Below are 27,687 nucleotides of genomic sequence, written 5' to 3' on the forward strand. Positions count from 1 at the left end.
GGAGCGGGAACGGGAGAATGAGGCACGAACCGGCGGCAATAAGGAGAGGACGGAAGGACGACGCTCTTAATCTTCTGACATCAGTATTAATTGAGGTGGCAGTAAGACAGGAACGAGGCCCAAAACAAATTACGATTCTCAACAACAAATCCATCATTCGAAGAAGGAGGGACAGTAGAAGTGGAGCGAATTCTCATCATCAGAGCAAAGGGGGCGAGAAGGGTATTAGGGAGATCAAAGGCAGAATGAAAGATACTGGAAAGGGCACGCGGGAGGAATCAATCTGGCAAAGAATTCCGAACCAGAGACTCAAACGACCAACAATGGGGGAGAGAAGCAGTAAAACAGTCCAAAAAGAGAAGGAGCGGGAGGAATTCAGGAATTTTGTACAGGGAAGAGTTAAAATTGAAGTGGAAAGCTCAGAAGAAATGAATATCAGACAGTGCGAAGAATGCAGAGGAAAACAGTTTGAAATTGGGCAGAGTAGCAGAGGCCCAAAGCCAGGTGGTCAGAAGCACCAGGAGAACAGGGGACGAGGTCGACCCCGTCATGCCACTGACAATGCGGAGGGCAATAGAACGCAGAACAGGCAGCGAAAGAGGCATAGAACAATTAACACGTCTCGGAATGAAGCGGAACAAGCTTATAATATGGATTCCAACGCAGATATAAGGAGAATTATCGACGCCATGGAGGAAAAGGTTTTGGAGGAGCCCTCCGACCCGGAAATGGAGGAATGGTCCTCGCAGTTACCAGACCCGGGAAACACGTGCGGGAGACTCACCCTGTACCGGCGTGCTTTGCACATATATTGGGTTCTGAAACATATCTTGGCCAAGGCCATGGAACAAGTGGCATCAGAAATGGTGGAGATGGCGACTCAAACCACGGCGGCCAAGCAGGAAATTGCAAATGTGGAGGAGCTGGTTAGACTGCAGAACGAGCACCTCCTGGAGATTAAAGAAATGCTGACAGCGATGAGGAAGGACAGCGACTGCAACAACACCGACAAAGGAGATGCAGAAAACTGAGAGGCCTGTTTCTTGTGCTTCTGCTTTTTTGAATAAATTTTGTCTATGAAAGTTTGTTGTATGGCATGCCAAAAAGACAATAGTTTGTGGAGGTTAAATAGTACAGAGAAAAAGACAGTTGGGTGGGATAAACTTGGGAAAGAGGGTTTTATGTTTATGGTATTTGACAATGTTCAGACTGATACTGGTAATAACTGTTGCAAGTATAGGAGCCAACAGACCTGGTTTCCCTTCGGGGCAGGTTGAGGCTCCTGAGTTTTGTACTATAATTTTTGCTTGTAGATAATAGAATTACCGCAGCTTACAAAAAAAAGAAAAAAAAGGAAGACAAGGATGGGGATTTGCAGTACATGTTCTTCTCTTAAATAAAAAAGGGATAAATGTGAAGGGTCAGAAAGAGGTAGGCATTCATAACTTTAACTTTTAAAATTGTATACTCATCAAGTATGAAAACATATTTCTTAATGGCTTTCTTTTATGTTGTGTAGATTCAATTGTCAAAGAACTTCAGGAGCATCGCGAACAACAAACAAATGAATGGAAAAAGTTGTAGAAGCATCGGAAGAAGTGTTGCGATAATCTGAATAAATATTTGGGTTTGATAATTGATGGTATGGACCAGAAGAAAACACTTTTACCACATTTTTTTCGCACACCCAAAAATTTACAGGAGGAAAATTTTATTCAGTATCACTTGGTTGGTTGTATGGTCTTCAATCAGAAAATGTTGCCAAAGGTGTACTTCATAGATCCAAATATTCATAATGATGCAAATATGACCATAACCATAATTCATGATGTGCTTTTTCATTGGTCTGGTAATATTCCTAAAGTTTTGTATCTACAATTGGACAACACTTGCCGTGAAAACACAAATCAGGTTGTTTTTGGATATCTAAACATGTTTGTTGAAATGAGAATTTTTTAGAAGGTAAAGGTTGGTTTCCTTCTTGTTGGGCACACTCATGACCATATTGATCAGATGTTCAATCATTTTTCAGTCACATTGAGGAGGAAGGAAGCCGGGAGCTTGCCATCATTAATTGAATGTATTAAGAAATCATACATGCCAGAGCCTGCTTTTGAAGTGTTGGAAGAAATTGATGACATGCGAAGTTTATTATGGGATCATATGGTGAGGGGAAATGCATTGAACAACTTAATGACATTAGCTTCCAACATCAATTTCGTATCAAAAAAATTGATGGGAAAACACTAATATGGGGCAAGTATTCAACTACTACAGAATGGGCACCGTCATCAGGTTTGCAATTTTTGAAGTTCATTCCAAATCATCCCATATTTGCATCGAAAATATTGTTATTACAATCAGTTGGTGAAGTTCATAATGCACACAAACAAAAGAGAGATATAAATTATTCTGATTGCCTAGAAGAAATTAAAAAATGTATTAGATATACATATGAGTAATTTGACATTGCTGATTCAATTTGGTGGGAGTCATTTTTCAATAATCAAAGTGATATCATTTCAACAAGAACAAATGAAGATATACCTTTGAAAAATCCATTTATTTGGCCACAAAATGCGTCGAATGCACATGAGGAAATAAACATTGTTGAACAACAACAATCTCAAGGTATCATTAATTCTTCACAGGCAGAGGAAAGAGAGATGTATATTGGTTCCAAAAGATCTCGTGCACAACGTGAAGCCATGGAAGACCTTTATAGGGGTTCAGTACAGGATATTAAGGAGGGTTGCATGATTGCAGTGCTAGCAGATGGAGATCTCAATGGCTATCCATTTTGGGTTGCTAAAGCTATAAAGGTCTTTACAAAAAATGAAGATGTTATAAGTGTTGAAGTACATTGGTATGCCACAAATACACACCCATTCAATGGTGTGTATAAGCCAGAGATGGTAGTTGACAAAAAAAATGGCGGAAAGAGAAAAAGAAAGGGTACAAATATAAATCGTCGCCACACAGACATATTGAAATTGGAGGATGTTGACATACTTGTTTATGACTTCAGTTTAACAAAGAGGGGAATTCTTCGCTTCAAGACAATAGAGATTCTGAAATGGTTGTTACCAGAAGGAACAATATTGAGATGGGAGTCTACTGAAACCAGTCGTAGATCTAGAAGAATTTTGAAACCTGAAATGATGGGCATGCATGTCGACTCAGATGGGGCACTAGTTGATGAAAGAGAAGAATATGGAACATCTTCATCAGCATCCAGCCACTCATCTGAAGATGTGAATTCTGATGTCGTGCAAGAAAATATGAGTGATTTTGAATAATTGTTTAAGACAGTTTATCTAACTAATGTATGCATCGTATCTTGAAATAAAATTTTTGATTTCCATATGGTGTTAAATGAGAAGTTATGAGTCATTTTTATGTTGATAGATCATTTTACTAGCATTTTTTTTAAATTTTGAAGACTGACCCTAAAAAAAAATCATCGTTCTAGTATAATCACTTTTTCGTTTTCAAGCTATATTTTGCACGAAAATTTTGTTTTCACTGCCATTTTTAAAACATGTTCAAAATTGTCCCTAAAAAAAAGCATCGTTCCAGTATACACACTTTTCATTTTTAGCACTGTGTTTGATGTTTTTTTGGTGTTTTTTGGCCACAGTTCCCGTTTTGAGTTTATAGTTCCTGTTTCAAAGTTTACATTGTTGAATATTAATATAAACTACAATCACTAGGTCAATAGATTCGATAATTGCAGAAACTTCTTTAACGGCCAATGTTTCTCATGTCATAATTTTGGACGCAAAGCTGCTCAATGTGTTCCTTACAAAACCATCATGACTAGAGAAGCACGAAATCAAAGGAATGTGACAGGGATCAAGAAAAGTTCGTATAATAACTTTTCTCTTCTTGAAAATGAAATAGAATACTCAATCTGTAACAACTTTGGCCATGAAGAATCTGAATGCATGAGAAAATTTCAGCAAACATCTCAAAAGGAACAAACTCCATTGAATCACAAGATATGGAGAAGGAAAGAACCTCAAACAGAAAAATGTGGTATAGCCTTGTATGCGGAAGGACAAGAAAATTAGTGGTACATCGACAGTGGATGCTCAAAGCACATGACAGGTGACAAAGAAAAAATTCCCTCATATAATGTATTAGAAAAGGAAAAGAATGTCTCATTTGGAAACGACACTCCTGTTGTCATAAAAGGTAAAGGCTCTGTTTTCTTAAAAGAAAAAGTTAAAGCTATGCATGGATGGATGATGTAATATTTCTTGTTTTTGTCATCTATAAACAATTGGTATATCCCCACTTGGTTGGGTGGATGAGTCAAATTTGGTATATCCCCACTTGGTTAGGAGATGGATGTATGATTCATTGGTGATAGGATGGTCATCCCCACATAGTTGATTTATAAAGTCCTGTTGTTCTTTTAGAAAATGTTCTTGCAGACTTTGCTAGTGCTCAGGGGGAGCATGGACTCAATCATGAGAGCTAAATCAACACATTTTAGCATATCAGAGAATTCAACATGTACTCAAGGGGAGAATGACCCTTTGCCTTTGATGTCAAAGGGGGAGAGTGACTTGGTGCTATTGTTGCCATCAAGTCCAAAGGGGGATATTGTTGGCATTATGATATAGGTGTTGTCCTTTATGGCAACTCACTCAGATGAAAGATCACACTACAACAGGATAACAACAAAGAATTACAGATCATACTACAAAGAATGAAGAAAGAAAGGTATACGTAGGTTCACCTTGACCAAGGTGCGTATACTCGCAGGTTCACTGAACACAAGTAGCGTATACGTACACACACACTTTCACAGAAGAAAAAACGCATATATCTTGGAAAACTAAGTTTTTGGTCCAAGGTATTTGGTCCATGGTATTTTGATCCATGGTATTGGTCCAAGGTATCTGGTCCGAGGTATTGACCCTAGGTATTTGGTCCAAGGTACAGGTCCTAAGTGGTTTTGGTCCATGGTATTGAGAAAGACCTAAAACTTTAAAAGGAGGAGAAGATCATTAGGCCAAGTTTGCAAGTATCAAATATCTGATAAAGTGTGAGATCTAGTATGCAAGTTATTGGCTTATGGTACTGTGATTGATCTGAACCAAGGAGGAACCTCAATGGTTGGTGAAGGATAAGATCTAATGATGGATCGGGATCTTAAGGCCAGAAATGAATTATCATTATGTGGTTTGATCATGTATAGTCTAGATCTGAATATTCACGCATGTGTTGTTATGTAAATATAATGATCTGGGTATAACTTAAGTCTGGAATAGCTACAAAATTATGAATTAATATTTGCAGATGTGTACACTGGTTGGCTTTGATAAAAGCGCGTATACACGCAGGTTCGTCACATGGAAGTAGCATATACCTCATAAAGTATGTTTCAGTTGTTTCTGTTTGCTGTTGCAGAATTCTGGGTTCTAGTGACAATATTCTGACTGATTAGATTGACTATCAAAATGATTGATTGATTCAGTTATGGGTGATTCAGAAAGTGATGTTTGAGTTTCAATGATTGGTTGATGCAGATGTATTTGATGATTGAATTGTAGTTATAATTTTGTCGATGGATCCAATCTAAAAACTTATGAAACGTGGTCCAAGGAGAAAGAAAGAAGGTTGTAGCCTTCTGTAGGTCGCAGCATACGTACTAGTAAACATATCGGCTAGTACAAAAGTTAGGGAGTTGTAGCTCCCTTCTAGTAGAAGCTGGAGAATGAAAGAAAGTTGTAACCTTATGCAAGTAGAAGCCTGCGTACTGGTATAAGTTTGCACCAGTACAAAATTGTAAACAGATTTTCTTATTATTAAAAGAAGACAGAGACGACAACAGCAGTTGGTTTTCACCCACATTGGGTTTCCACCTTATATCTTGGTGTTCATGTGTGTTGCTTATGTGTGATGCTTTATTCTGCTTTTACTGCACTATCTAATAAATTTCTGATATACTGGTTAAAGTTCAATGCATAATAAATTGGGTAAATCAAAATTTCTCTGCATATACGATGGTTGCTTTAAGTACAGTCGCGTATACATGCTAGTTCACTTAGATGAAGTAGCGTATACAAATTTGTTTAGGAAATTAAATTATTGATCTGATAATACTAATTCACTCCCCCTCTCAGTATTATTTCCAACACATATAAATCCTCTCCAATCAAAAGTGATATGAATTATACAATTGTATTTGCATGTGGGCCCTACTATCATGGTTGTTAAAAGATGAACTTGAATCATCGTTAGAAATCTGATAAGTTGAATACACAATGAGGACATTCATTTGAACACAAATAAGCATTTCTGATTCTATTTGTGTTGAATGTTTTTATTATATTATTATTTTCAATTACATGAATGCAGTGCATAATATATGAATTTTGTAATTGTATTAATTAATTGTATAAATGATTGGAATATTCACATTTATATCCCCTCCAATTACAAGTGATATGAATTATACAATTTTATTTGCATGAGGGCCCTGCTATCATGGCTGCTAAAAGATGAATTGGAATCATCGCTAGAAATATGATAGGTTGAATGAGTGGAATTTTATTAAGGGAGGCCAGTGTGGGTGCATTACAAACACCATGCCTTGTACCTTGGAAGTGTAAAACTTGCAAAATGTAGAGTAGAATAGAAAAAAGGAATAAAATCACATTTTAGCCACATAATGAGTGTACCAAGCCAACATCATATGTGAGAGAATTTTTATTTCTAGTCTAATTTGTTTAGAATCTAACAAGTTAAGTTGTAACTTTTCTACCATTTAAATGCCCAAAATTTTTCAGATACTAAATCCATATATATAATCAAAACTGATTTTAAACAATAAAAATCAAAACTTCACTACAAAAGATTTCCCCAAATCCCTACTAAAAACTCCCAACTTTACAATAAAACATAATGGCATTAAGCCTGTTTATCTATTTTAAAAACTAACCTAACTACAATCATGTCTCATGCTTATTAAAACGCTCAACAAACCCATCAACAGACGTGCACACGGTAGGAATTTCAAATTTGAAATACCCTTAAAATTTGATAGGTTGTAACTCTAGTGTCTGTTTTGATCATGTTAACAAAAAAAATTGACAAGCATGAAAATTTTTAGTTAGTATTTCACCCACAAATCACCCTGACTGTTAACTTACATCCTAGACATGAACTTACAGTAGGGTCCTCAGACATTACAAGACATTTCCTGCACCATTAATACACCGCGTTACTGTGATTCTCAGAATCCACACGCATACAGGTATGGTTTAAGAAACCCTGAGGCCTTCAATATAGTATCTAGTTATTGTTGTATGCGGCACACTCTTGCCGAGATTCTCATTCTCGATATTTTGTTCAACTCCAATTGTCACGCCCCCAATTCTTTTTTCGTTAAATTGGCTGAGTGTGGCACCGCCTAAGTTAATAACTTTATCCATCGTTAATTAACTTTACGAACTATGCCTTCAGCAATCCATAATAAACATGAATTAACATTACTAATGTGTGGAATCCATTAATAATACAACAACGATAATAATAACCCAATAATATAAGAGAAGTAATCTTTTTTATTATATAAGAGAAAGATTACAATGACCGGGAGCCGCGCTCCACCGGCGTTCATAAACAAGGCGAGCTGCCCGCCCGTGCAAGAGCGCACGACGGTTTGCCTCAACCTTCAACCGAAACAATATACAACATACACAAGTTTTCCCAACGGGCGGGCGCACCGTGCACGACCCGCGCCCGTTCACAACCCAACAATATATCAAGACCAGCGGGTGGGCGCCCGACACACCCTCCACCCGCAATTCAACCACACACCCAACCACCTTATCAGCACATCCTGCCTTGCTCGACTCGGTGGGTGCATCCACATATGCGACTACGGTTCAAGTTCGATTTGCGGTAGTGCGAACTTCACACCTCTTGTGCGCACTCCTTGTTGTGCGAAGAGTTGTGCTAATTCGATGCCCCAAATGAGCGCACATCCCATGTGTATATACGCTCCCATGGTGGCGACTTCTCTCTCGGCCGACTCTTCATTTCACTGCGTCATTCATCATATGTCTTCTATGTGTGGTCGGCCCGCCCATGGTGCAGGACCGCCCCACCCAACGCGCCCATCTCATATGTTCGCCCATGGTCGGTTCGTTCAGCAAGTTCACCCGACTTGCCTATAAACGACAGATCGACATTCACCCCTTATAATATATGTGCGCCTTGGTTCACCATCGCGTTTTTCTTTTCCTTAGTCAATTTTCGCGTCGGGAGGGCACGAAACTGCAGGGAGTTACATCCTCCCCCACTGGAAATCATTGTCGCCCTCGACAATCCTGCTTTTCTCATCAACTTCCTGTTGTACTTCTCGATCTTGTCCTTCCATCTCCAAAGTGACTCCTCTGATTCCCAACTCTCTTCCTCTAGTGCATTCTTCCATCTACAAAGAAATTCCCTTCTCATGTGGCAACCAAATCCTATAGTTCTGACCCTAAAAATCTTTTCCAACTCCAATCCTGGCTTGTCCACAATCCTAGCTGGTCCTCTCGGCGGTTCAGCTCTCTCTGGATGGTCTGAATCAAGTCTACATCTCTTTAACTGACTCGCATGAAAAACTATATGCTTCATGTGCATATGGCGCGGAAGCTCCAGCTCGTAAGCAACTTCCCCCACTCTCTTCTTCACTCGGAATGGTCCCTCATACTTCCGTGTCAGTTTGCCCGTAGTCCCCTTGGCTGGCTGAAACTACTCCCCGGTAATCCTGAAAAACACCATATCTCCCACACTGAAGTGTGCCTCCCGTCTTCCATGATCAACATACTTTTTCATCCTCCTTGCAGCATCGTGCAAGCGCAACCGTGCTAACTCCAAGGTATCCTCCCAAGCCTTCATGAATTTCTTCGCATGAGGACTTCTCAAGAAGCATCCCTTCACTACGGTATGTGGTGCAACTGGCATATGTCCATTCACCAACTCAAATGGACTATACCTCATCACAGAACTCTTTTGAATATTGTAGCTAAACTTAGCAATATCCAAGAGTTCAAGCCAATTCTTCTGATTAGCCGTCACATAATGTCGCAAGTAATCCTCCAGCAGTGCGTTGATCCTCTCGATATGTCCATCTGTCTGTGGATGGTAAGTCAAACTCATCAACAACTCTGTCCCAACTAGCTTGAACAATGTGGTCCAAAATCTGCCTATAAAACGAGGATCTCTATCCGACACAATGCTCAATGGCATCCCCCAATACTTCACTATTTTCTTAAAGAACAACTCCGCAGTTTGCTCAGCTCCACAAGGTATCTTTGTAGGAACAAAGACAACATACTTGGAAAAAAGATCAACCACGACCATAATCCCATTATACCCCTGAACCTGTGGTAACTGAGTGATGAAGTCCATCGAGACACTCATCCATGGTCTCTCAGGAATCGGTAAAGGCTGCAACAATCCTCCTTGCCTCTGAGTATTTGATTTTTCCTGCTGACAAATGATGCACGTGTGTATATACTCCTCTACATCCTCTCGCATCTTCTCCCAAAAGAATCCTCTCTCCAACAATGCCAAAGAACGACGCATCCCTGGGTGGCCAGCCCATGGCGAGTCGTGGCACTCCTTCAAAAGGTGCCTCCTAAGCCCAGATGACTTTGGAACATGGAGTCGGTTTCCAAAGAACAAGAACCCGTCTCGTAGAAAGAACTTTCGTGTCTTCCCCTCCTTTATCTGCTTCACTATATTCTGTGCTAAAGTATCGATTTCAACACTTTCCTTGATCTTATTCTACATCTCTTCTGACATCTGAACTCGACTCCTACTCCTAGCTGCCCAGTCTTCTCCCTCCAATGCTATAAGTTGTCCCTTCCTGCTAAGGGCATCTTCTACCGTGTTGTGCCTTCCCGGTCTATACTCGATAGTCATGTCGAATTCTGCCAAGAAGTCCTCCCAACGAGCTTGCTTTGCAGAAAGCTTCGGTTGTGATGCAAAATAACTTGCTGCAACATTGTCAGTCTTGACAACAAACGGCTTCCCAATCAGGTAATGCCTCCACACATGAAGACAATGGATGATGGCAATCATCTCCTTCTCATGGACCAGATACCTTCGTTCTCTATCCTGCAACTTTCGACTCTCATACGCCACTGGATGCCCATCCTGCATAAGAACCCCTCCTATGGCAAAATCTGAAGCATCTGTGTGTACCTCAAACGGTCTCTCGAAGTCAGGAAACTTCAGTATCGGTGTTGTAACCATCCTCTTCTTCAAGTCATCAAATTCCTCTTGAAATTTGCTCATCCAACTCCACCTCTTGTATTTCTTCAATAGGTCTGTCAGTGCCGATGTCACCTTGGAGTACCCCTCTACAAACTTCCGTTGGTAGTTGGTCATGCCCAAGAACACCCTCATCTCATGGACATTCTTCGGTTCAACCCAGTCCTCAATCGCCTTCACTCTACTTGGCTCCATCCATATGTACCCTTGACCAACAATATGCCCAAGGAACGAAATCTCGGTCTGAGCGAACACACACTTAGACTTCTTCAAGAACAACTGATTTGCCCTCAGTGCCTCGAACACCATTGCCAAGTGTTTCTTATGATCCTCCATGTTGTCACTAAACACCACTATATCGTCCAAGTATACTACTATGAACGAATCCAAGTATGGTTGTAGGACATCATTCATCAAAGTGAAAAATGTAGCAGAAGCGTTGCACAACCCAAATGGCATAACAAGGAACTCAAAGCTACCATACCTTGTTACTATCGCGGTCTTCTTCTCATCTCCTTCAGCTATCCGCACCTGATAATACCCATGCCTCAAGTCCAGCTTGGAAAACACTCAGGCTTTCGCAAGCTTATCAAAGTAATCAGTAGCCAATGGCAAAGGATACCTGTTCCTTACCATCCGCTTGTTCAATGCACGGTAATCACAGCACATCCGTAGCTCATTCGAATCCTTCTTCCACTGGAACAATACCGGAGCTCCATGAGGGGACCTTGAAGGTCTAATGAAACCTGCATCAGTTAACTCCTTTAACTGTCGTTTCAATTCCTCCAACTCAGGCCCTGACAACTGATAAGGTGCTTTAGCCGGGGGTTGCTTTCCTGGCTCAAGCTCAATGCTATGGTCCACTGCACGCCTTGGTGGAAGTTTCTTTGGTAGCTCATCAGGCATCAAATCTGCATATTTGGTAAGCACCTTAGAAATCTCGGCTAGAACAGGCATCCCCACTTGTTATAGACATTTTTGGGCACTGCAACTCCAAGCATGAAATGTCCATAAAACAAGGGCTCCTAAGTCCCTAAATGTTTTGTTCTAAACCCTAAAGGAACAAGGTCAACTGATTATAGCTTCTCCCAGAAGTTCTCCATGAAAAACTGCTCAAATCTGGTCAAAACAGGATCATTTCAGCTGCTCCATAGGCAAAGTGCATTGCATCTCACCTAAGTACACTCCGTGGGTACATTTCATTTCAAAAAGCCCTTCTATGGGGTGCGATGGGCGAGAAGTGACAAATGGCAGTGTCAATCCGCGAGGTGGAGAGGCATGGAATCTTCCAGAAACTTCTCCTGCGACACTTGCCTCTCTGAATTCGACCAAGGATGAGTAAGAGATCATCAATCTCCAAGTGGAAGCAAGAACTATCAGAGGGAAGACACTAATCAATTCACAAGCTGACTCATCTCCCTTACAGATATCTATATATGGATCCCTCATCCCAGAGATTCAGAGGCTCGAATTTTGCATCTTGTAAGGAATTGTTGTTGGTTTCTTGAGACAACATCATAGTGTTGGGTGATCTAAGCTTCGTATGAGGTGAAGAAGGGCTTACTTGCTGAGAGGATGATGATGGGTCAGAACAGCTGGTTGTAACTCCCTTGGCTCTTTCTTGATTATCAATAAAAGCTATTCAAGTTTTCCTCCATACTCTTGTGTCATTTATGTTTTATGCATTTGTATGGTCAATTTACATCTGATCCTAGATTGTCTATGATTATAGATCCATGTTCTTGTATAGTGTTATGCTACTGTGATCCTATAGGTACTCTGTGAAGTTGGGCGTACAAGGGAGCAAGTAGGAAAGACTATCAAGAGAGAGAGGAATCGAACTAGGAGATAAGCGCAAGACAGAGGTTGGTCTTCTTTGTTCTTCTCTCATCTACATTTCATAAAGGAAAAACGAAAGTAGCTTTACTTTGTTTGTTTCTAAGGTAGCTACCACACCTTAGTGGGATAAGCAGTTTTGTGTAGACACTTTTCCCTGTAACAAATTGGCGACTCCGCTGGGGAGCGACTAGGTTGTTTGTTTATCTTCTTTGTTGTTTATTTTATAAACTTACAGATGGAGCCTGAAGTCAAGCCAGGTAGCTTTCGAACTGCATTTGCTATGCAAATGCAAAGTAGATAAATGCCGCTTCAGTCAATCTCCGGGATTTGTTTATGAATTAAACAACTGATTCACAAACTCTCTAATTGCCCTCGTGGTAGCTCTTGGAACCTCCTTAGATCTACCCCTGATTGTTGTTTTACTGATTACCATTTGCTCGGCCAAAACCCCTGAACTGAATTGAAAACTGTGACTCGGAACCCAAGCAAAGTCTCGTCTCTAGCCCAGCGCAAGCTCTGTTCTGTGAATCTGAAATTCAGCGCACTTCCCAAATGTTGTAGGTGCACTGCATTTCAAGTTCCCTGTGTTATAGGTGCGCTGATCAGACTAGGCATTGTTCCTCAGTTTTGGTTTCTGTGATCATTCTTTTCAGTTCTATTGATGAGTTTTGTTGTTTGTAATCAGTATATATCTGTTTGAAACCCCTTTCCTTGCTGATATTCTGCCTCCATTGTGCAAAAGAACTGTAAATGGTTTTGTGTATTTGTTGAGTCATTTTCAGTTCTCCTTTGCAAAAAGTAATGTAATTGTACTGTCGTTCCTTGATTTGAAAGTGTTGCAAGTGTCATTTTCAGTCATTGGAGAGAGTTTGGTTGCTCTTGATAGTCGATTACCCTGTTGCTATTGTATTTGGTCTGCATTTGTAGTTTTTCTAGTGTCGAAAGCAAGTATTCATTTCCAAATCATAAAGTGTTGTGATTGTCTCCATTTTTTATTTTGAAAAGAAACTTGTTAGTAATTGTCGCTTGAAAAGTAATTCAGATTTGCGCATTAGCTTTCTTTTTACCATTCACACACTAAGAAAGCTGAAAATAAATACATGCATGTGCATTTTCATTTAGACTGTTTGATTGGTTTGATTTAGGACAGTGCATTTAGTGTGTGCTCTTTGCTCTTTGTGAAAGAATATTGTCTCTCTTTCCTTAGTAGCTAAGATTTTCATTGCACAAAGAAGATAAAAGACTGTTTATCATCTTAGATTGCATTTTAGGAATTGTACATCTACATCTCGCGGTGAACCTGAAAGGAAAATTTCTTAAGCAAGATCAACAATAAAATAAATTTAATGAATCTAACAACGCTTTGGAACCTAATGCACAACATCTAAAAGTCTAGGCTAGAGACGTATTCCGGCGTCGTAAAGCGTGGTAACTGTTGTTCTCATTGATGGTTGGGTGATTCCTCCACTTTGAGACAATAAGTGCCAGTACGGACTTGTGCTCCCATGTACCGTCGAGTATATTTTTGGAGACCACAATAGGCTTAATCCTTTATCCATAGGAAGCCGTGTCTGCCGCCCTATCGATCGCAATGCACTGAACATAGCATTCAGGAAGATTGACTACCGTACCGTAAAAAAGTATTCTGCAGTTTTGCGATTGGTTTTGTAATCCCTCTACCTAGATTTCCAGAGAAGTCCCTTTCGTTCCTTTTCAGACTACTTAACGAAAAAGGTCCATCTGAGCACTTGTCACTTCAGGCTCATTAAAAATCGAAGGCGACTAGAGTCATCTTTTGTTTTTTCTCGACTCTTTAAAATTGAAAAAACAAGTTGTGTCAAAGTGTCTAAAATTCATCTAATTTGGAAACATACTTCACCTTGATTTTTAGTTGATCGAGTAATCCGCAATCATGGAAGAAATTCAATTGAAACCCCGTCATTCGTGGAGGCTTACGAGTCAACCGTCTTTGTCTCTGGAATCGAAGCTATTACGGACAAAGCGAACTCGTTTAACTAGTTCCAAATCTCCTGGTAAAGTTAGAACAAGTGTTCCAACAACATCAGAGACTCCGGTTACTCCAAACATTTATGGTATCCCTGCGTATACAGAAGAAGTTCAGCAGCCACCGAAGGACAATAGTATTGATCCTAGTCTATAGGTAAAAACTTGTATCACTGAACCAGTTCCATCTACAACCGGTTCGGAGAGTGTTGTTCCCTAAACATCTGTTGATGCAGATTCTATACCTTCTTCGGCACCAGAAATATTCTACGGACCTGACGGTCTACCCCTTCCACCTGGTCTGATTGCTATAGAAGAGATTGTGGAAGATCCTCCATCTAGTACTCCATTGCAATTTGGAGTCGGGATCACTCTGTATCCTTCTTCATCAGAAATTAGTCTACCGCCAGTGGAAGCTCCTGTTGAATCGCTGGGTAATCTTTTGGATAGACCAGAAATGTCTGAACAACTGTCAACATCTAGGACTGTGTCGTTTGACACTGGGACGACAGAACTTCCTGCTATCACTCCAACAATGTTCGTCAGTATACCATCTGTCCGAACTAGCTCTCAATCGCTAGAAGGAGCCCACTCATGGGCTATTTCGACGGTATGGTCCGTTCCTATTTGTTCATCCAGAATAATATCCGGAAACTCTTATGTTGAGTCTCAACAAATTGATCCATTTGGAGGTCAATTTTGGCAGTTCGGCCCTCAAGGGAAAACCATTCCCTTAAGTACCGAATTACCGCCGTATGGGGGGCAGTATACCCTTTCATTGTCCCCTCCGGGAGGACAGCCATATGGGAGTTCACAACAAAATTCGGGTTATGCTGGAATTACGTCAAGAGGTTGGGTACCGATACTACCTCAACAACTAAGAGTTGTATATTCGATGCAATAATGTCTACCTATGTCAAGTATACCAACTACGCCAGCTATTGTGACGGTGTCACAAGTTCAAGCGCTACTTGTTGTATGCCAATCTCAGGTTTCTCAGGTTGTAATGCAACAGCCTCTTGACCCTGCAACTCAACCACAATCACCGACTGGTGGAATGACACAGGTTCAAACAGGTATAATCACCCCTCATCTTGGTCAAACAGTTAGTATCGGGCAACAACACATGGCGTCACAACCGTGGCTAGTGCAATACAAACAACCACAGTGCCAACAAGTATACCAAGGTTCTGAGCAACAAATCTTTGCAAATAGTGGGCAACCGTATATTCAAAACGGTCAAAATCAACCATTCTACAATGGTCATGCCCACCAACCTTACCAAAGTTACCAGCATCAAATGCATTACTATGCAAAGACCAACTGCTTAGGAAATCCCATCTTATCCTGGGTATGCTTCACCTAACCTGAATCAACAGTTACCCTTTGTGGCGACTTTAGATTTACCTGATTTAAATCGGTTAACAAATGATCCAATCGCTTACGCCCCTTGGTGGCCAACGATTCCGAATAAACTTCCATCAGATATTCCTAAATTTAATGGGAATCCGGGTGAAGATCCGTCGAATCATGTGATGAACTTTCATCTGTGATGTTCATCAAACACCCTAAACGATGATTCGATTAGGCTTCGCCTTTTTCAGAGGACGTTAACTGGTCCGGTAGCAAAATGGTATATTGAATTGCCTAGAGCTTCATTTGACAACTTCAGTACCCTAGCCACAACCTTTTTAACCCATTTTCAGTTATCGATAAGGTACGAAACGGGAATGGAACTTCTTACCAATTTCAAACAAACAACGACCACTCACATATCTGATCATATACATGAGTGGCAACGTCATCGTAGAATGGTAAAAACGTATGTTCCTGATCAGCTTTTAGTTGAATGGTTTATTAAGTCATTATTGCCTTCCATCACGGAAGATGTGGCGAAAGGGGGAGTTGTCACTGAAGAGCAGGTTATCGCTCGTGCACAATATTTGGACTTGATCTACACTCAGTCTGGCATGCTCTACGATAAAATACCTGACGCTCCTAGACTGGAATTCTCAGTCCCACTCCCTCCTAAATCAAACAATGATTCTCATGCCGGCGATGGCGTGATTGGCGCAACAGACACGAAATTGACAAAGGCTACATCTAAAAAGGCTCGTAAGATTTCTAGTCAAAATGCAAAAGAGGAACTTCTTGCCTCGAAAGTAAATTCCATATCGACAGATAAAGGCAAAGAAACCAAGCAACTAGGGGGCAAGAAGAAAGGAAAAGGGAAGAAGAAGAAACATGAAGAATCATCACCTGAAAAATCTTCTGCAAACCCTTCTGGAAATAGGAAACCAAATCATCCATGCTTTATATGCGATGAGGATCATTGGACATCAGATTGTCCGTATAAAGCTGAGCTTAAAAAATTCTTCAAGAATACAAAGACCTCAGCAGTATTAACTGATCCGTTTCCGAATCCAGGAACAAATCTAGTTGACAGTGAAAATGCTTCCCCATCTCAAGTGCTGATGTTTTCGGTTTCCAAACAACAAAATGATGCTTTGATATCGACAAGGAACAAAGATTACGGGAATCCACAACTATCGAACAACAAGGATAAAGATCAACCTAGTAGTTCGACAACAACTTTGACAGAAGTTGCGCCACCCATCATTCCTGAGTTGACAATAAAACCGCCAAAGTCGACGTTTAATCCTCGTGCTAGAGCAGCACATCATTATAATATAGTGGAAGATTTGGCCCAATCGCCATCCGCTATGTCGACCCTTGAGGTACTACAAAATTGCCCATCCCAAAAGCAAGCTTTTTTATCAGCCATCGGTGGGATAGACCCAAAGGATTCCAATCTTGTATCCTTTGATCATAAAGGATACGATACTCAGTTACGAGCTCAACTAGCTTTCCTCGTTCAAGTGAAAGCCCTCAACAAAACTGTTCATCGAACGATTATTGATGAGGGGGCATCTACATGTATTATGTTGATGAGTTGCTGGAAAACTTTAGGATCTCCAACCTTGTCGCGATCTTCGACGACATCAAAAGCATTTGACGGATGAACATATACCCCATATGGTATTCTAAGTTACTAACTTGAAGGTGGAACTAGGAGGGAAAACAGTAGAAATAGATGTTGAAGTAATCGATGGTAATCTCGATTACAACATCCGACAGGGAAGACCATGAATATATGCAATGGCTGCTATTGTGTCGACCTATTTTAGGAAGATTGCATTTCCCTTTCAAGGAGGGATTACAATCGTCGATCAACAAAACTTCCTCCCCAATGGTTCTCAAGTTACGGGAAGCATTCCAATGATCCATGGAAGCCCCCATTCGCTTCAAAATATCGGAGTAGGCCTACTAAAAGACCCTATATTAATGGGAACTTTTGCCCTTCCACCTCCAATCAATTTGGCGGAAGTAGCGTCGGTAGGAACCTGCAATATGATATCTTCAATTAAAAAGATCTCAAGAAACGATATCAACATGGATCATGCGCAGGTATTGCCTCCAAGCCCAACAGAAATATTGTAGCAATCAATGTTCCTAGCATGGGAGGCAAACCCAAATCAACGCTCATCAAGCGTTTGGATAGATAGGTCTAAGGAATATGGCACCCCTTCAGATCCTTGGTCGCAAGTGCATGTCACCGACGAGGGAATTGTTCAATCAATGATAATTGAAGGGGCACCATGGGAAGATTACCACCATCATTCCCTTCTTCCGAATTGTGAAGAAAATACTCTTGATGACCTTTGTCATGCTTCAGTTTTTGATTTTCTATCAAATAATGTAAACACGGTGGATTCCGAGCGAAACTTGTCCAACATTGAAGAGACTATCACCATAAATATCTCAACCAAAACAGATGTTGTAGAGAATATTTATGTTGGCAAATGTTGTTCTCCTTCAGAACTGGAAATATATAACGCTCTTTTTCGCGAATTCAGAGATGTCTTTGATTGGTCATATAATGAAATGCAGGGCATTGACTCGAGTATCGTTGAACACGAAATCAATATGTATCCAGATGTCAAACCAGTACGACAACGACTACGGCAGGTGCACCCCAAGAAAGCCACTGCCATCAAGGCAGAAGTTGAAAAACTTCTCCATGCTGGTTTCATTTACCTGGTTCCTCTAACCGATTGGGTATCGAATATTGTCCCTGTTATGAAAAAACAAGGAACAATTGGAGTGTGCGTCGATTATAGGGATGTAAATCAAGCTTGTCCAAAAGACAACTACACTACACCCTTCATCGACTAGATAATTGATGAATGCGCCGGATGTGAAATCTTTTCATTTATGGATGGATTCTCCGGGTATAATCAAATAAATATCCGCCCACATGACCAGTCAAAGACTGCATTTATTTGTCTGTGGGGCACATTCGCATATCGAAAATTACCCTTTGGTTTAAAGAACGCGGGGGCAACATTTCAGAGGGTGATGAATTATGCCTTCCATGACATCAAAAAAATCGTTCAACCATACCTCGACGACCTTCGGGCTCATTCGCGAAAGCGGACTGATCATCCGCAACATTTAAGAGTGATATTTCTACATTGTCGACACTAAAGATATGACTCAATCCACACAAATGTGTATTTTTTGTTAGTTCTGGTCGTTTACTTGGCTTTGTAGTCTCGAAAGACGGGATTTGTCTCGACCCATGTAAGTTTCAGGCAATCATAAATTTGTCTCCACCTTCGAATTTGCTTCAGATTCAGAAACTCCAAGGGAAAGCAAACTTTCTGAGGAGATTCATTCCGAATTACGCTGAACTTGCTAAAGTTTATATGCGTCTTTTGAAAAAGGAAGTACCCTTTGTCTAGGATCAGGTTGTGCAAGCTTCCTTTGATGCTTTAAAAGAATCCCTAATGAAAGCATCATTAATGTACGCTCCTGATTATCAAAAAGACTTTAACCTGTATCTGGCTATAGCGGATATAACCATCGCAATGGTTTTAGTTCAAGAAGACAACGGAATTGAACATCCTATATATTATTTAAGTAAGAACTTAAATGATACATAAAGCAAATATTCTTATGTTGAAAAGCTATCGCTCGCAGTTGTTCAAGCAATACAGAGATTTCGACACTATATCCTCTTTCGAAAAACTACCATTCTGTCAGATTGCAACCCCATGACTTATATATTGTCGCGACAGTTGCTGGGGGGCAAATATTCAAAATGGATAGCAATTCTACAAGAGTTTGATCTGGAATTTGTAAAATCCAAGTCAAAGAAAGCTCTGGTTTTCGCAGAATTATTATGTGATCTCCCATCGTCGTCCAATGATGAAACATCTGAAGAAACGATCGTGGACGAAAATTTGTTCCTGATATCTTCAAGCAATCTGTGGTATGGGGATATAATCATTTATCTCCAAACCCAAAAATATAGGCCAAATACCTCTTGCTCCGAACAAAAACGTATTCGATACCAAGCAAAAGACTACATGATCGTTGGTGATACACTTTACTGTCGTGGTGTCGATACAGTTCTGAGAAGGTGCCTCACCCATGAGGAGGCCGAAAAAGTCCTGAATGATTTCCATTCAGGCGCGTGTGGGGGGCATCAATCCGGTTATGCTACAGCGCAAATTTTTTTACAAGCAGGATACTTCTGGCCAACAATGTTCAAAGATTGCATAACCGCAGTCAGAAGTTGCCATGCTTGTCAAATTTTCGATAGCAAAACCAGAAGACCACCCGCACCTCTGCAACCAATAGTTTCTGTTGGGCCATTCGCCAAATGGGGCATCGATTTCATGACATGTAACCCCACCTCGACCGGGGGGCATGGGTATATCATAGTCGCAGTTGACTATTTTACCAAATGGACCGAGGCGATGCCTACATTAGATAATACTGGTGAAACAGCTGCCCTCTTCTTTTTCAATCATGTAGTCGCCAGATTCGACGTCCCACAAGCTATAGTCACAGACCATGGATCGCATTTTCGCAATCACATGATGGTCGAATTAGCTTCCAAATTTGGGTTGTCTCACGATAACTCTACTCCATATTACCTGCAAGCCAACGAACAAGTTGAAGCAATCAAAAAAGTCCTGAAGTGCATGCTGCAAAGGATGATTGGAGTTCACAAAAGAAGTTGGCACCTAATCCTGTACTCAGCCTTGTGGGCTTACCGAACATCGGTAAGGAATGAAACCGGGTTTACACCTTCCCAACTTGTATATGGCCTGGAAGTAGTCTTACCAATCCAGTGTGAAATCTCATCCCTCAAACTCGCAATTGACCTTCTCCCTGGGACTTCAGAAGAGGAGGCTCGTTTCTTTGAACTAATCCAATTGGATGAAACTCGTCGTGATGCCACTTTGGCTAACGAAGCCCATAAGAAATGAGTAAAGGCGCAGTTCGACAAGAATGTCAAACCCCGTGTCTTCTCAGAAGGTGACTTGGTCTTACTTTATGACCAAGAATCCGATAAATTGGGGGCAGGTAAATTCAAGTCTTTATGGATGGGCCCCTATGTTGTTAAACAAGTGTTAGCAAAAGGAGCTTACGAATTAATGGATTATGATGGGATTCCACTGGCACAACCTCGTAACTGGTTGTACCTCAAACGTTACTATGCGTGATTCAGTATAGTAACCTATATGCTTTTGTTATGTTTTTTTTTTCGCTAAAGTATTTGTTTTGGTCAAGTAATCCACTTTTTACATTTATTGCAGATGTCAAACCTATTGGATTCATGTGTTGGATATGCCGACGGAGCGAGTCGTAGTTCGCGGAACCTATCTTCCGCGGCCTGGGCCATTTTTGATCCAAGCAGCGAGTTAGTAAGTTTCAGAGGGGTATGTATTGGTCAATCAACGAATAACATCGTTGAATATAGTGCGTTGATAGAACTTCTCTCTGATGCCATCACACATGGTATACGCCAACTGATTGTCAGGCTAGACTCAAAACTCGCCATACTACAACTCACTGGTATCTACTCTGTCCGAAATCCAGCTATTTATCGTATGTTCCTAAGGGTTAAGATTTTGGAAAGGCAATTTGATTTTATTAAATATCAGCATATTTCCAGAACCTTAAACACATTAACTGACTCATTGGCAAATTATGTGTTAGATAGACATTTGCAACATTTATAAAAGGAAGCATACCATCAATATTTGCATTTGGATCATGTAACTTAACCAAAATAAAACTTCGAAAATAAAAAATATATATATAACTATTTATGGTTTACACATAATGTTCTGTAACCAAGACAAAATTGGTCAAATTACCCAAAACTCAAAACGCTAGGGGGCACCCTAGTCTAATGGTGCTCGTGATAGCAAGTCACAGCCCGTGCGATCATGCGTAAGATCTGAGTCCATCGTCTTGGCACACCAGTAGTATGCTGCTGCAACCTCAAGGGCAGCTCGTCAGTCCTCACATCTGGAATATCGAGAGTGAGGCCCTCGACCTGGTCCTGTAATGCTGTGAGAGTCTCGGCCACATCGAGGTCGTGAAGCATAGCCCTTCCAACAGCCTCTCCTGCTGGGGCAGCAGCTGGCACTCTCAGGCGTACTACTGGCCGAACGGGACCAAAATCTGCATGAACACATGAGTTTGATTAGTCTTGAGAGAATAAAGCACAAGGAAATTATTAAAGAAAAACGATAAACAGGAATATGGTCAAAGAATTTACCAATGGCACCCCACTGTTCGCCAGCTGGCAGTACTAAATCTGGGTCACCCCGGAAGTCCATACCAGCATATGGATACTCGGAATAAACCATCTCCTGACGATCGAACCACCCGAAGAAGGTATCAGAAAAGGAAATTTGAGACTGACCAGCATGCCTAGACATATGGTCGACCCATCTCTGCATACGTGGTTCAATCGGTGAAGGTAAATCGAGTGCAATATATTGCGGCTGCATCAGTGGTATCTTTTCCAAGGCAAAGGTGGTCAAGATGGAACCATACCCAAAGTTCTTCAACCTCCCACTCTTCACCTTGGTCAACTGTTCTTTCATCACAAGAAGTACTGCGTCGCACCAGTTGAACACCTTCGGTTGGAGACATTCCAAGGCATATTGCATATAAGATCGGTTGGCTACATGAAGAACCGCACCACCAGCCATCCTACCAAAAGTGAACAGAATAGTCCTGAGGGACCTGTCAGTGACATCACAGATGATGATCTTGCCGTCTTTAATCGGCTAAGATCCCTCTCTGCAATACCGGCGAACATAATCTCTCACAGATTCACCTCCTCGGGTCGAACCTGATAAAGAGATGGGAGCACCCCGCTTCGACAAGCCAGTCAAGAAATAGATGTCCACTACAGTCAAGGGGATGGATTTGCCCCTAATCTGGAACACCTGGTTGGTAGGATCCCAAGCATCGAACAAATACTGCAGCAAGTTGATTTGTTGTCTCATGCTAGAAATGCGGAAAAACTTCAGCAAGCCACAGTTCCGCAGTGCGTTTACTGTAACCGAATCATGTAAAGCAAGCATGTCCTCTTCTTCATGCTCACTTTCTCACCATGTAATAGTCATCTTGCTCCAAAAATATCTGAAAACAAAAAAGAGAAGAGTTAGATCCTGATTTTGGTAAGGGACAGGCAAAGTTTCCATCAAAAACTATGCATAAACTTCCTTCCTTGCACCCATCGCACCTACAGTAGTGTTCTGGGTGCATTGCATGTCAGTTAGCCAGTAGATAGGCTAACATCCAACGCACCTTTCGATGCACAAGGGGTGCGCTGAAGCCAAGGTGAGTTTTTCAAACCCCGAGGGCTCAGAAAAACTAGGAATCAAGCTCAGAATGCAAAATGGAAAGCATGAAATGAAAGAGCTAAAGTTTAGCTCCTACCTGGTCCAGGCGGCGCCGAGAATCGTCCATAGAATCTCCCGAAATTAGCTGATGAAAATCAAGGGGGGAAAAGCACCTCCAAAGCTCCAACAAACCAAAGTTCAAATGAAATGGTAAAATGAGAGGTAAAAGCACTTTTACATTATTTTTTACGTAGTTCGAGTAAAATATTAGTGTTCTAACTCATTTTTAAAACATATATTGCTCATTTTTAACTAGTTTGATGAAGCAATTGAAAATGCAGTACAATCTTTGAAAGAAAAAGGCTATTTATGGTAAAGTCAAGAAATGACCGTTCAATCAAGCAGTTTTAGCACATAGTTCAAGCTCATTAAAAAATAAACATAAGTCATGAGCAAATGTTTCTCCCCGCGTTTAAGCTCATTAAAAAATGAACTATTTCCCGGTAAATAACCATCGTGAATGTAGTACTTCAGCCTTTAAAGCCTTGGTCGTGTTCTCATCATCACCTCCACTCTGTATTGGCCGATCATTCACCTCCACTCTGTATTGGCCGATCATTCACCTCCATTTGATTGTTTACCCCTTTGAGGAATAACTGCGAAGAGTGATCCCACTAGCCATCCTTGTAACACTGCCGTGATTGGAAAATTACAAACCTTACCTAGAATCAGCTGCTACCCAATTTTATCACTCGTTCCTCAAAAGACGAGTCTGATTTAAGCTCTTTTCAACTGACTCATAAAATATGAAAATATTGTCGAGCCATTGGCCTCTCCAGCTCGTTAAAGGGACCGAAAGTGCTATCCCTCCTTTAGATTTTAATCTTTTTGGACCTGAGGGATTATTACACAAAAATATCGAGCGCTCGTTTTGTTCGGCTCATTAAAAGTATCGAAAATTCATCCCTTCTATATTGTTTTATACTTTTTCGGACTTAAGGGATTAGATGACGAAAAAGGAATTTTGGAGTTTCCTTTACGTCCCTTTTCAGACTCTCTAAAATTGAAAAGGGTTGAGTTATCTTTTTCGTTAAACGCGTTAAAACTTGATAGCGACAAACTTGTCCATAGCAAACAAGAACGAGTTTCACTATCGCTAGGCTCATTAAAACATAGCGATGGGTTTTCCCGAAGGGAAAATTATAGAACAAGCATATGTTATCCTCCTCAAGCTTGAAAAAAATAAAGAGGTACTGGTCAACAATGACTGGGGAAAAATTGGGAAGAAAACTTGAAGAAACTTTGTTGGTAGCAAGTCTCTCTTGAACATGACACTTTCACTCCGCATCCAAGTTGGGTTGGGTTGTTTCATTCACCGGTCACATCACCATGGTCCCATCACACCATCCACATTTGGGGTTAATGCTACCAATCCACCACGTCAGTGTCACCGATATGTTCAAGAGAAGTCATTCAGAGAATTCACCTGTGTCTCACCCGCTACAATACATTTACACTCCATTCTTTCATGATCGCCACCCTGAACCTTATGGCATCAGATCGTTTTCACCTCCATTAAAATCATTTGCTCTGTTCCGTGTCATTGATGTGGATTGCATTAAGGCCCTCCTGTGATGGATTTCTTCTTGTCGACATTAGCTCATTATCCAAGAAGTCGATCTAGGAACACTCCGTTCAGTACTTTGAAGCTTTCATGCCTCAATGGCAAGTTTCTCACTTCCGGCGACAGGTTTACATCAATGGCCTTCAACCGAAAGATTTTGCGTGGTGTTCGATGCCAAGTCCTTTATTCACACCACGTGAATTGTACTGCAGTACCTTGAGGGTCATTATCATTATCGGTGATTCCTCTCGCGTCTGTTAACAGCTTACATCATTGGCTTGTAATCAGGCGATGGCTTTCCATGTTCGACTCCAGAACATCTCTCACATGGATAGACTTGTACTTCGAGTGAAGATCGAATGAGATTGAAGACCCCGGATCTAGTTTCATCCATCCGGGCTGCGATATATATTCAGGGAAATAAAGACATCAAATGTACATCATTGCTGCACAGATAAGCATCCAATCAAAGGGATGATGGCTCTACCAGAATCATCAGTCTACACTCAGACGATTGTCTGTCCCATGTACATAAAAATGAATTTATAAAGCTGAGCATGGGAATGCCCGCCTCAGCTAGATAATGAAAATATTATGAAGATAATGTATTGTATTGTATCTTATTGCAGGTCTCCTCCCAGCTTCAAAGAACTTCAGATCCTCATAATAAAGCATTTCACCCGACATCAAAAGATTAACGACCTCATGCTTTAGGGGGCAACAGTTATAGACATTTTTGGGCATTGCAACCCCAAGCATGAAATGTCCGCAAACCAAGGGCTCCTAAGTCCCTAAAAGTGTTGTTCTAACCCCTAAAGCAACAAGGTCAACTGATTACAGCTTCTCCCAGAAGTTCTCCATGAAAAACTGCTCAAATTTGGTCAAAATAAGATCATTTCAGTTGCTCCATAGGCAAAGTGCGTTGCATCTCACCTAAGTACACTCTGTGGGTGCGTTGCATTTCATAAGGCCCTTCTATGGGGTGCGATGGGCGAGAAGTGACAAATGGTAGTGTCAATCCGCGAGGTGGAGAGGCATGGAATCTTCCAGAAACTTCTCCTGTGACACTTGCCTCTTTGAATTCGACCAAGGATGAGTAAGAGATCATCAATCTCCAAGTGGAAGCAAGAACTATCAGAGGGAAGACACTAATCAAATCACAAGCTGACTCATCTCCCTTACAGATATTTATATATGGATCCCTCATCCCAGATATCGAGAGGCTGGAATTTCGCATCTTGTAAGGAATTACTGTTGGTTTCTTGAGACAACATCATAGTGTTGGGTGATCTAAGCTTTGTATGAGGTGAAGGAGGGCTTACTTGATGAGAGGATGATGCTGGGTCAGAACAATTGGTTGTAACTCCCTTGGCTCTTTCTTGATTATCAATAAAAGTTATTCAAGTTTTCCTCCATACTCTTGTGTCATTTATGTTTTATGCATTTGTATGGTCAATTTACATCTGATCCTAGATTGTTTATGATTATAGATTCATGTTCTTGTATAGTGTTATGCTACTGTGATCCTACAGGTACTCTGTGAAGCTGGGTGTACAAGGAAGCAAGTAGCGAAAGACTATCAAGAGAGAGAGGAATCGAACTAGGAGATAAGCGCAAGACAGAGGTTGGTCTTCTTTGTTCTTCTCTCATCTACATTTCATAAAGGAAAAACGAAAGTAGCTTTACTTTGTTTGTTTCTAAGGTAGCTACCACACCTTAGTGGGATAAGCAGTTCTGTGTAGACACTTTTCCCTGTAACACCACTCCATCACCTTCGACATCCTTGAACATCACCGCATATGTCTCCATATCTGATTCCTTCATATCCTTCTCCAAACTCAGTGCCGAAACATGCTGCACCTTGACTTCCCTCCTTTGCCTATGAGTGGGCAAAGTCCAAGTTTGTGATTGTCCAACCAGCACCACCGCATCACAGAAGGGGACAACAATAGCCTTGTTTCCCTTCAAGAAATCCTGTCAGAGTATCATATCAAAGGCGTTCATCTCCATCACTGTGAAGTCCAACTGACCCTTCCAGTCTTTTATCTACACAGGTACTTCGTGTAGCAACCCGCCACTTTAGCTCTAGAGTTCACTGCCTTGAGTTCCACATTCGATGGGAAGATCATCAGTCCAACCTCTTTCGCCAACCGTGTCATCATGAAGTTATGAGTGGCCCCTGTGTCCACCAGAGCTTGAATGGTCTTGCCATGAACCATCAAGTCTATGAAACCCAGACTGTTCATCCACGATTTCTCCATAACTCTTCCTTGTTCATCAAGCTTCCTCAACCTTGAATCAGCTTCACCTGTCATAAGCAACGACTTCACCACCTGTGAACCTGCTCTGGTACCAACTGTCATGCCCCCAATTCTTTTTTCATTAAATTGGCCGGGTGTGGCACAGCCTAAGTTAATAACTTTATCCATTGTTAATTAAATTTACGAACTACGCCTTCAACAATTCATAATAAAAATTAATTAACATTACTAATGTGCGGAATCCATTAATAATACAACAATGATAATAATAAGCCAATAATATAAGAGAAGTAATCTTCAATGACCAGGAGTCGCGCTCCATCGGCGTTCATAAACAAGGCGGGCGCCCGCCGGTGCAAGAGCGCACGACGGTCTGCCTCAACCTTCAACCGAATCAATATACAACATACACAAGTTTTCCCAATGAGTGGGCGCACCCATGCACGACCCGCGCCCGTTCACAACCCAACAATGTATCAAGACCGGCAGGTGGGCGTCCGGCGCACCCTCCACCCGCACTTCAACCACACACCCAACCGCCTTATCAGCACGTCCTGCCTTGCCCGACTCGGCAGGCGCATCCACATATGCGACTACGGTTCAAGTGCGATCTGCAGTAGTGTAGAATTCACACCTCTTGTGCGCACTCCTTGTTGTGCGAATAGTTGTGCTAATTCGATGCCCCAAATGAGCACACATCCCATGTGTATATACGCTCCCATGGTGGCGACTTCTCTCTCGGCCGACTCTTCATTTCACTGCGTCGTTCATCATAGGTCGTCGCTCTATGTGTGGTCGGCCCGCCCATGGTGCGGGACCGGCCCACCCAACGCGCCCATCTCATATGTTCGCCCATGGTCGGTTCATTCAGCAAGTTCGCCCGACTTGCTTATAAATGACGGATCGCCATTCGCCCCTTATAATATATGTGCACCTTGGTTCACCATCGCATTTT

This window comes from Pinus tabuliformis, chromosome 1_2 (assembly GCF_031772625.1).
Source record: "Pinus tabuliformis cultivar Carrire ecotype Pingquan chromosome 1_2, CPIR1, whole genome shotgun sequence".
NCBI lineage: Eukaryota > Viridiplantae > Streptophyta > Pinopsida > Pinales > Pinaceae > Pinus > Pinus tabuliformis.